The sequence below is a fragment of the Haemaphysalis longicornis genome, unplaced genomic scaffold, assembly GCF_048455015.1.
Source record: "Haemaphysalis longicornis isolate Haplotype H1 unplaced genomic scaffold, Haemaphysalis longicornis Haplotype H1 scaffold_8, whole genome shotgun sequence".
Taxonomy (NCBI): domain Eukaryota; kingdom Metazoa; phylum Arthropoda; class Arachnida; order Ixodida; family Ixodidae; genus Haemaphysalis; species Haemaphysalis longicornis.
Genome location: NW_027526445.1, coordinates 193,433,657 through 193,445,529, shown reverse-complemented (window position 1 = coordinate 193,445,529; position 11,873 = coordinate 193,433,657). Strand labels below are relative to the sequence as shown.

Below are 11,873 nucleotides of genomic sequence, written 5' to 3'. Positions count from 1 at the left end.
AGTTTTAGCATATCGTTAGGGTGTTTGCGTTACCGTTTACCGTGTTACCGGAAGCCGCTGGCGACGGTGAAGCGTGTGCCGGTAAGTTACCGTTCGCGGTAACTCTAGCGCTGTGCACTCGCACGGTAAACGGTAACGCAAACACGGTACCGATATGCTAAAACTGCCTAATACTGGTGTATAGTTTGCGTACATTCTGTATAATGTACATTTTGTTGTTCTTCTATTTTTGATGTAACCCCACCGTTGTAATTGCCTCCGGGCCAAGTGTATTACTAAATAAAAATAATGAAGTTACTTCTCTCTCTCTTTCTCTCTGTTTCTCACATGCTATCTCACCCTTCAACAATGTGATTTTTTACTGTTTTATACTTCAAATTTGCACTTAATTTGTTCACGCGCAGGTTGTCCGGGTGAAAAATGTTATCAATTCGCTAAATTTAGCTTCGCAGACTTCCCAGGGTATCATTGCAGCTGACGTCCGCAAATTGATAGAGAGGATGGTGCGACGAAAACGGCGCTTTCGGATGCGCTTCCGTCGTTACAATGTGTTGAATCTGCCGCACAAACTATGAATATAGATTGCGCAGTGTTTTAATCTGCCAAATAATTTAGACAATGTTTCCAACTCACTTCTGTGTACTTCTATAAGCCCCCAGAGAACACCAAGGATGCAGGATCTTGTGCACCTCCTTTGGCGCAAGAAATACACTTGCAAAGACGCTTTCTCATAGTGACATTTCTGAATTTATTTTTACGGTGCGTACAAGTACACGCATGGCATACACACAAAAAAACGCTGAATCACCTGCAGCTGCCTTGGTCTCTCAAAGCAAAACCCCCGTCTATGTCACATTAGGCAATGGCCTGCAAGCGGCAGATTACTAAATCTTTCAAAGAGAAAGCTTGTCTTTCTAGGCAGAAAAATTACAATATTTTACACCAGAGTAAATGGCCGTTCGTCCAAACAAAAGGAAGCACACACTGGTGCATCCGAGAGTAAAACAGTACGGCAAAAAATATTCGTGGAGAGTGTCTGAGAGGCAAATCGTGCGACACGTCGTGCTGACAAGCGAGGCATGTCAACGATAAAGCAGGGGAAATGGCATCGACAACCAGTGGCCATGGCTTCTTTTTTCATGGTACCCTCTTGAATGAGCTGGCACAGTTGCTCGACTGCAGTTTCGTGTGGGCGGCTGCTGGCCTTGATCTTCGTTACCTGCAAAGGTACACAGGCACACCCTGGAGAGAGAAATGGGGCACCAAAATGAAAAATCTTTACTAGTGTGTGCGAGAGTTTTTCGTATGTGCCGGACATGCGTCGCCATACTGCACCACCACCATCACCCCCACCACCACCATCATCATCATCATCATCATCCTATTCAGGTCAAATGCAGGACGAAGACCTCTCCCATTGACTTCCAACCGCTCCTGTCCTGCGCTGCTCTGGTCCACAGTTTACACTCGAAGTTCTGTATTTCATACCTCAATCGTGTTACTGGCCTTCCCCTTCTTCTATGCCCGTCTCTTGGTATTCAATCTGTTACCATAATTTTCCACCGGTTGCCGATTCGTCTCACTACATGGCCAGCCCAAGTCCATTTCTTTTTCTTTATTTGAACCATGCTATATTCTACTCTAGTTTGTTCTCTGATCCATGTTTCTCGTTTCCTGTCCCTGAGCGTTACTCCTATCACTATTCGCTCCATGGTCCGTTGAGTATCAGTTTGCTTTTTTGTTTAGTAAGGCGCCAAGTTTCAGCTCCGCATGTCATTACCGGCAGTATGCACTGGTTGTAGATTTTTCTTTTGAGTGACAGAGGTAGCTTTCTTTTCCTTATTTGGGAGTGCTGGACGAGTGCTTCCCAACCCACACCTATTCTGCGCCGGACTTCTCTCTCGGGATTGGGGTCAGCTAGCACTAACCATCTGCCCGAGGAATTATATTCTTTTACTTCTTCTAGCGTTTTGTTTCCTAAGCTGAGGGGGTTGTTTTTGGCATGCTTATGTCTGATGATTTTAGGTTCATTCATATTTATTTTAGCTCCAAGGCCGTGATTATTGATTGCAGTTTCTCAAGCATTGTTTGCAAGTGTTCTGCAGTCCCACTCAGCAAGGCTATGTCGTCCGCAAACCTCACATAACTTACGTTTTCCCCGTTTATCATTTATCCCATTGATAGGCCGGACAAGGAGGCTTGATAAACGGCGCTTATTCGGTGAGCGACGGCCACGACAGAACGAACCGAGCACACTCTGATGATGATCGTCCGCGCCAACGGAACGAAGATGAAGGTGAGCAGTTGTGGCAATGCCGTGATGATTAGCGTGCAGAGAAAACAGGTAAAGTTCAGGCAGATGCTCACAATATCCCCCTGCGGCTGAAGTGGCGGCCGCGCCGCAATTTAGGGGATGAAGAACGTTGAACGAATGGCTTGAGTCACGAAACGTGGACGATTTCGACGCCGCGGCAGCGGCGGTCGCGTAAACCAGAAAGAGGAGCGACACAGTAATTCAATTGTTATGTTTTCTCAAGAACGGTGCATGGGCCTATGAAACGAGGTAGGAACTGCTCACATAAGTTTAGAAGAAACCAGCTGAACATAAAAAAAACACAGGACTAAGTGTTTACAAAGAAGTGTCCCCTGTGACTTCTTTGTTCACATTAAGTCCTTTGTTTTTAATGTTCAGCTGGTTTCTTCTAAAATTAATATGCACCAACAAGCCCATCAATAAACTCTCGTGCTCACATAATTCTGGTACGTGTAAAGGGATAGAGTGGAGAACTTTATCTCCTGGTTGGAAGGAAACAGGCGGATCAGTCTGGCCATGGCGTGACTTGCGCTCTGCTTGGCAAGCTTCTATTTTCATTCGGGCCAAGAGGCGATAGTGTGCAAGGCGAGTCAGAAACTGGCCGTGAAGTGTTGCGCAAGGAGATACGGGTGCAGAAAAGAATGATGAATGAAGCAGCGAGGGAGGAGGCCGGCCGTACACAATGAAGAATGGAAAGAATCCAGTGGTGCTTTGAAGTGCCTTATTGCGAGCAAAGGTGACGAGCGGCATACTTCTGTCCCAGTTCGTAATGTCGGGGTGAATGTAGAAGAACATCATGTCGGGCAGTGTGTGGTGGAAGCGCTCAGTTACCGTTAGTCTGAGGATGATAACTCGATGTCGTCTGGTGAACGGTTTCCGTAGCACGGACCACTTATATGCAAGATCAGCTGATATGGAACGTTCCGGCCCCGGTCACTGAGAAGCACCCGAGGCTACTCATAGCGCAAGAATATGGCTGTCAATGAAAAAATTGGCTGCGCATCTGCTCTTTTCGTTGCAAATGTCGACGCAAGACGACAGACTATACTGACGCCCCTGGCAAGTGAACGCCTCCCTCCTCTTTCCCGCTCGCCTCTCATGCTGTTGCTCTCCCGTCTCGTTCCTTCCAAGATATTACGCTAGAGGTTTGCTCAAGTCAATTTAAATTTACAGCGTTCCACTGCTCCAAGTCGGGTGCCTCGATGCCACCGCTGCCGTACAGTGGAGACACGCGTGAATCGAGGCGCCCTACTACAATGTTTATAGAACCACGTTGCCCTACTCCACGAGCGTTCCAAGGGGAACGCGAAACCTATCTATTGTAACCTTTCGTTGCTGTTACCGTTTAATTTTTTAGAATTCCGCCAGGTAGCGTGGGCAACAGCAGATGACGGTTTTCTGTAGTTGATACAGTATATTATTTGCTATCGCAAAAAGCAAACATCCGTAAATTTTGAATACAGGAACACGGCAAATATCACTCATTTATTGATTTTCTGCCTCATATTTGCGTAATGTCTTGTTCTTGTTCAACAATGTTGACAAGTACGAACATTAGCGGACTTCGACGTTTAGGTTTGGCTGTGAGTATCGCAGCATCTGTTCACTTCGGCCGGCTGGCTGAATGGAGGGACAGGCAGACAGACCAAAATTTTCCCGTTCAAGTAGCCCAAGAAAGACTGTCGTCTTTAAAAGTCAGCAAGCTCAGAAGCGCGGGCGGTACCAAGAGAGGCAGCTTCCGCATAGCGTGTTAGGTGGTCTGCAGCCGTGACGATATATCGATGTCCCGCAGCAGGCATTGGTAGGGGCTTGTAGATATCAATGCCGACGACATCGAATGGCGTTAAAGGACACGGGAGAGGCTGTAGTGGCCCCGGAGAGGGATCCGTTGGGCGTTTACGATGTTCACAGGGAGCACACGAGACCACGTATTTAACGGCGATGTTGGCAAGGCCCGGCCAAAAGAAACGGCTCTTTACTCCGTCGTAAGTCTAATAAAATGCAAGATGACCTGCGGTGTGATGATCGTGCAGTGCTGTCAAAATGCTGTACGGTGACAACGCGGTACAACAGGAACCCATATGTCTACGATGGAATGATAGTCGTAGCGGCATAGGACGCCTTCCAAAAGTCGAAACTTGGTGAGCTGGCGCCGCATGCGGCTGTTGCGTGGGAGGGCAGAACCATTGAGAAGGTCGATTAAGCTGCGACAGTAGCCATCCGATATTTGAAGGGAGGCTAGTTGAGAGGCTGCTGGGACGCTGACTGGATCAACAGGTGCGACCGATAAAGAAACATTTAGAACATGCGGTAGCACATTGTCCTCTGACGGCAACACAGGGCGACGGGAAAGGGCGCCAGCATCCTAATTCCCGGATTTGTTAATAACGGCATAATCAAACTCTTGCAGGCAGAGGACCCAGCGCCCAAGGCGTTTTGATAGGTTTTTGAGGGACGACAACCAACAAAGAGCGTGGTGGTCTGTTACCACAGTGAAATGGCGCCCATACAGATATGGCCGAAACTTCTGTACAGTCCAGACAATGGCCAGGCATTCCTGTCCTGTGATGGCATAATTCTTTTCGACAAGTGTTAAAGCGCAGCTGGCGTAGGTGACAACTCGCTCTGATGAATTTTCGTGGAGCTGCAAAACAATGGCCAATGCCATGACCGCTCGCATCGGCGTGAAGAATTATTGGGGTTGTCGCATCAAAATGGCAGAGAACGGATCCAGAAGTTAGGGCTTCCTTCAACTTCTCGAACAAGGTTTCGCAATCCGGTGACCACGAAAACGGAGCGCTGTGGCCAACAGTCTGTGAAGTGGTAAAGCAATAGTTGCAAAAGTCCGAATAAAGGGACGGAAGTACTACGCTAAGCCGAGAAGCCTCCGTAGTTCTTTTTGACGTTTTGTCCTGGGAAAGCTGAGCACAGAGTTAATTCTGCCTGGATCGGGGCGAATTCCATCTTAGCTGACTATGTGACCAAGAACTTTTATTGATTTGCCTTCGAACTTGCATTTTTTCGTGTTAAACTGGAGGTAGGCGTTCGAAATGCTCGCGAGGACTTCGTCCAGCCGCAGTAGGTGCTCAGCAAATGTAATTAAAAAATGACAATATCGTCCAAATAACACAGGGAAGTTGCCCACTTTAGGCCTCGGAAAACATTATCATACGCTCAAAGGTTGCTGGACCGTGAATTCAAAGGGCGTGAATTCATAGAGGCCGTCAGGGGTAGCGAAAGCTGATTTTTCTTTGTCTGCCTCGTGCATGGGAATCTGCGCATACCCTGAACGCAAATCTATACTGGAAAAATATTCTGCGCACTGTAGTGTGTCCAAAGCATCATCGATACGGGGCATCGGGTACACATCTTTGCGTTTTATTTTGTTCAGCGCCCAATAGTCCAGGCAGAACCGCACAGACCCATCTTGCTTCCGAACTAACACGACGGGCGACGACCAGGAGCTTGCTGATGGGCGAACAATGTCGCGCCTAAGCATGTCATCCAGGTCTTCTTGAATTATCCTGCGTTCTGATGGGGAAACGCAATACGGGCGAGCCATCCAATGTGCGAGCCATCCGGCTGAAGCTTTGCCCAGTGATGAGGATGTAACGTCGAACAGTGACAGCAACGCATCCTTCTGCTCCAGCGTAAGGTCTCTGCTAATTGTAGGAGAAAAATCCGTTGCCAAGCTTGCCGAATCACGGGGAGGAGAGTCAGTTGAGACTTGACAAACCTGGAGGGTAGCTACGGCCTCGCCATAAGAAATAGATCCAACAGTGCTGCCACGTGGAAATAAAATAGGCTCTTAAGTAGTGTTCGTGGCCGCGAGAAGTGCTGAGCCTCTTGAAAAATGGACGAGGCATGTCGGCAGTAAAACGCCTTTACGCGCGAACTGTCCACTTTACGCGCGATCACCACATCAACGTCAATTACTTTTTCTGAGGTGACAGAAATTATGGTCTCGTCTCGAGGAGGCAAAAGAAAATCTGCGGCTGCTGCCAACTGTAATCTGGTGTGTCCGAGCCAAAGTCTGTTTCAGTGATGTGGATTGCGGGTTGACGACATGTAACCACCGACGCTGACGACAAAAAATCCCAGCCTAAGATAAGTTGATGAGCACACGGAGAAATTATAACAAACTGGATGTGATGACGATTGCTGTCAATGAAGACGCGTGCGGTGCAGTACCCAGAGGGCTTAATGGCGGCTTCATTGGCGCCACGTAAATCAGGACCAACATAAGGTGTCTTAACCTTCCGTAACCGCGAACACAAATCTTCATACATGATGGAAATGCTGGCGCCAGTATCTACAGGTGCTTCAACCCAAATCCCTTCAATTAAAACAGTAAGCATATTACACGGCCGTTGCGGAGGACTTTCAGTGTTTCCGTGCAACGCAGTTCTGCCTCCAAAAACTGCGGCGTCTAATTTCCCGCGTGGTGGTCAGAGGTTTAAAAGGATGGGCGAAGCGGAGACGAAGAGTGACGAAAAGGCGAAGGGGAACGTCGTCCTGAGGACCATGAGCTGTGGTTAGGTTCAACGCTGTCAGGAGGAGAGAGGGACCGCCATGGAGGGGTAGTCACTTGTGGTCAGTAGGATCGTTGCAGAGTAGGCTTGCCTAACATTCTGCAGTCACCTCCAGCAGAAGCGAGATATTTGGCCTTTGGTACCGCAGTAGTAGCAAGTGGTACGGGATGCGCGCCAAGCGTTCGGTGGCCGATATGATGATTCACTGGAGCCAGACACGTGTGGTGACGCTCGGGAGGCAAGACCGCATCGTGGCATGTTGCACCGGGGGAGCGTCAGTACGCACTGGTATCGCGGTAACTTGGGCATCCACAGGACCACCACCGAGTTCGTTTTTATGCGGCACGTGCCAGCTTCTCCATAATTATCTCTGAGGCCAGGAATGACTGCATGCCACTGAGTAACTGGGCGATGTTTGACCGTGTAGTTTTTCCCGTATCAGCGCTCTTATCGTCTCCCGCAGGTCACTATCGACAACCGCACGCGTGTCGTACGTGGACGGCTGGAGGCGCTGAGATTGAGTTGTTGAAGCTGCTTACAAATCGTTATGACATCGTGGATGGTGGACGGACTCTGCATTGCAAGAGCATTAAATGCGACCTGAGAAATACCTTTCAAACAGCCGACAGACAGCCAAAACATCTTCTATGTAAGATGTGTACGATTCCCCTGGAAGTTGCACTCGTTGGTCTAGTTTTCTTTTGGCCTCTGCAAATCGTGAGGCAGGAGTGCCAAATTTTTTTCGCAGTTCTGTGGTGAATATGGACCAGGTGGTAAGGTCAACCTGATGGTACCACGTTTTAGCCACTTGGGTGAGGGAAAATACCACGTTTGCGCAGCCTCCGCGCATCATCCCACCTGTTTAAAAAGTCGACGCGATTGTAACTGTCGAGCCAGTCCTCCACGTTATCACCTCGAAGACCAGCAAAGAACGGCGGATCCCGCTGGCGCCTGATGATGGTTCACGTGGGAACAGGGGTGGCTGGAGCGCAGACCGGAGGATCCGTGGGGTCACTGGGCATGGTTAAAGCAGAGCGCAGCATGCGCTGACCTGACCGGAGCTCTACGGAGACGTCACTGCGAGAGGTACGGTGGACGAAGCTCGGCCTCCACCACTTGATAGGCCGGACAAGGACGCTTGATAGATGGCGTTTATTCGTTGAGCGAAGGCCAGGCCAAAACGAACCGACCACACTCTGATGATGATCCCCCGCGCCAACGGAACGAAGATGAAGGAGACCAGCTATGGCAGTGCAGTGACGATGACTAGCGTGCAGAGCAAACAGGTAAAGTTCTGGCAGATGCTCACATTATGTTTTCCCAGTCAAGCTTTCTAAATATCCCCTCCAGACATGCTGTGAATAGTTTTGGAGAGATGGTATTGCCCTTTCTTACTTTCTTTCGGATCTGGAATATATCGCATTGCTTAAGGAGGGTTATCCAGCCCGTGCATTCCTTATATATGCCTTCTAGAAGTCTTATGTAGGTCTCCTCCATTCCCTGGTCTTTTAGTGCTTCTAGCACGACTGCAGTGAGTACGGAATCAAACGCTTTCTCATAGTCTATAAATGTCATGTAAACGGTTTAGTGTACGATGCGAATTTTTCTGCGAACATTGATGTCATCTATGGTTGAGAACCCTTTCATAAACCTTCGCCTCCTGTATTTTACAATGCCAAACGCATCGCGCGGTTCCATATTGGAGGGCGTGGCACGCCTGCAGTGCCAACATGTCGTAAGGTGGGGCCCTGAGCTGAACCAGGATCACCCAACCGTAACTGAATTTGAGAGTGGCTTCTGTCTGGTTTCCAAGGCAACCGATTTTTGATATTGCCAAAGTAGTGGCGCTCGCGCCAACGTTAGAAAACTGAGAGCCACCGCGGAGCACGTTTTGCCAACGTTGACACTTCCCACCACGCGTCGCCCCAAGATGAACCCGTCACGTGACTAAAGCGCTGGGAAGGCCTATTGGGAGAGGCCTCTCCCCCAATAGGCCTCTGTGCCTATTGGGGGAGAGAGGACGGAGTAGAAGGAGAAGGCTTGGTTGGCCGGTCCAGGCTGATGCGTTTGGCATTTTAAAATACAGGAAGCGACGCCTAAACTCAGCGTACTCTCTGTGTTGTTTGAAGTCCCGGATGCCACCTATGCGGTTAACTATAACTTTGGTAAAAAGCTTGTAAGAGCAGGCTGATAGGTCTGTAATTCTTAAGGATCTCGGGATTCGCTCCTTATCGATGAGAATAATTTTGGCGTTTTTGCAGGCTATGGCCACTTTTTGAGTCTTCAAGCATTCCGAAACTAGTACAGCAAGCTCTTCCAGTACAATATTTCTTCCCTGCTTCAAAAGATCCACGTCTACGCCGTCGTCCCCTGCAGCTTTTCTTATTTTCATGCCTTTCAGAGCCTTTCCGACTTCCTCTTTAGTTACTAGTGGGACACCGCAATTTGAGCTTGTACTCTCAGTAGCTTTCCTTGGTCTAAGGTCGCTGGCATGCAGTGTGGTGTAGAATCGTTCTGCTACCGTTATCCCGTCCAAGTTGTGCGTTATGTTACCCTGCTCGTATCGGAGTGCGTACATCCTGTCATTGCCGATGGCTAGCTTTCTCTTAGTTGCTTTCAAGCTTCCCCCTATTTGCAGGTTTCCCTCGATGACTGCCATGTTATATACACGAATGTCGTTCGTTTTACTTCTGCTAATCAGTTTCGACAGCTCGGCTAATCCAATCTGACCTGCCGTACTTGACGCTTTTATGTTTTTACGTTTGGCAATTAGTTGCTCCGTTTCCTTAGTTAGTTTTCCAGTTTGTTCCCTACATGTTGCCTCTCCCACAGCTGCTGCTGATTCACTGAGTGCCGATGTTAAGCTGTCAATTATCCTGTCTACACTGACCTCGTTCTGCTCTTTCCGAAGCGAATTTATTTTGAAGAGTTATATTTTAAACTCCTGTGATATGGCGCTGACTCCGGGGTTTCTTAGGTTTCACGAGTTTCGTTCTCTCTATTTTGAGATTCAGCCTTAGCTTGCATCTAACCATCCTATTGGTCGCTGCTCCGAATCTTACTTACTACCTCTATGTCTTGCACGACACCCGGGCTGTTTAAAATGGAGCAAATTTCGTTTTTGATCGTACCATCGTGACTTTTCCATGTTCATTTCTTGTTCTTTTGTTTGTTGAAGAATGTGTTCATCGACCTCAGGTTATTTCTCTCTGTATGTCCTACCAGTGTATCTCCTCGACTTTTGCTACTGTCTGTTCGGTAATTTTTCACTGATGTTTCTCCCATTTGCTTCTTACCGACCTTTACGTTAAAGTTTCCCATCGCAATCGTGAACTGTGATGTTGCCTTTTTCACGGCTGATTCGACATCCTCGTAGAAGCTGTCTACGGCTTCATCACCATAGCTGGTTATTGGCGCATAGGCGTGTACAATCTTTAACCTGCATCGCTTGATTAGCTTGATAATAACAGCCACGGCTCTCTCACTAATGCTAAAAAACTCCTCCACATGTTTACTGCTATTTCTCTATGAATTGAAAATCCCACTCCGTGTTCTTTCTTCTCTTGGGGTCCCCTTGACACTTGATAGAATATGCCCGCTAGTGAGCTCCATAAAGCCTTCTTCTGCCCTTCTAACTTCGCTTAACCCTATCATGTCCCGCTTAATGTCTGAGAGCTCCTCTAATAGTACAGCTAAGCTCCCTCACTAGACAGGGTGCGTGCGTTGAACGTTTCCAGGGTCAAGTTCACGTTTTCGTCTGGCTCTTTGCTGTACCCATGCAGGTATGCAGTGCTGCCTGCTCCGTAAGTTTGATTGATTGATTGATTGATTGTCGGGTTTAACGCGCCGACGCAACGCAGGCGATGAGGCGCGCCGTAGTGGAGGGCTCCGGATTAATTTGGACCACCTGGGGATCTTTAACGTGCGCCGAAATCTCGTACACACGGGCGTTTTTGCTTTTCGCCTCCATCAGAAAAGCGGCCACCGCGGCCGGGAATCGAACCCGCGACCTCGTGCTCAGCAGCGCAACGCCTTAGCCACTGAGCCACCGCGGCGGGTCCTGCTCCGGAAGTAACCATCATCCCAGATACATAAGGGGCTTCACTAGAAAGGTTCAACCATGCTAGGAAGGCTCTTGGGGACATAGACGGCACTTCCTCAACAGCGAAGGATATGGCCACCCTGGTGCAGTAGTTGGCCGCCCCCTCCCATGGCTAACCGACTCAACTCTCGGCCCTCAGTCCCCAGCAGCTGTAGAGCACCTATCCACGGCGGCGTTCAGAACAGCGATACAACATAGGGTGCTAAGAATATCTGGGTCCGGACAGGCCGCCATTGGAACTTGAGCCATAGTCCGTTTACCTGGAACTAGCTTGGTTTCGGCAATGGCCATTGAGCTAACCCTGGGTCTCCTAACTGGCACCTCCACGCAATGCCTCCTCCAACTAGGGGCTCACAATACCTGTAATGAATTCGATGAGGCCCTTCAAGCAAAGCATTCAGAACGTCTAAAACTATCCAACACCGGCCGGCACTACACCACACGTACCTACCTTCTGCCCCACAGCTGCAGCCACATTGTGTCACCTAACATGGGAATGCAGAAACACCCCACTCATCCCCCCTACCCGTCCCCACCATTGAGCGCGCACTTATGAATTCCCGGCTGGAAGACCAGGAGACTCTGGTCTCTCGTGGCCGGAAGGCGGTCAGGTCCCGGGGGTAGCGGGACGGAAACACTTCCCCCTCCATTTTTTTCCTGGAAAAACGGCTCCAAGCTCCATACCGTTTGCCCAGTAAAGTTTGTTGCTCCTTGGGGAGGTATATGTGTGTGCAGCAATGGTTGATTGCCAACAGTTGGTAAAAAATAGTTACTCCTAATATCAGCCCCCCTCCCACTATCGTACGAGCCTGTGAAATATCATTATTAAAGTAAACTCGAAGTATCAGTGAACAGACAGGGAGTTATTTTGCGTGTTAGAGCAGCTTCAAATCGTTACCGGAAACGCAAATCGAAATTAAGATAA

General features: G+C 48.9%; 1 protein-coding gene across 1 annotated transcript in view; it reads right to left on the bottom strand.

Moving 5' to 3' along the window:
- Positions 1 to 1,081: 1,081 nt before the first annotated feature.
- The window catches only part of LOC144149899 (uncharacterized), a 29,534-nt gene continuing 18,742 nt past the window's right edge, over positions 1,082 to 11,873 (bottom strand). The window contains exon 4 of the mRNA XM_077681625.1: positions 1,082 to 1,219. The gene's annotated coding sequence lies outside the window, so the exon portion shown is untranslated. The remainder of the gene's footprint in view (positions 1,220 to 11,873) is intronic.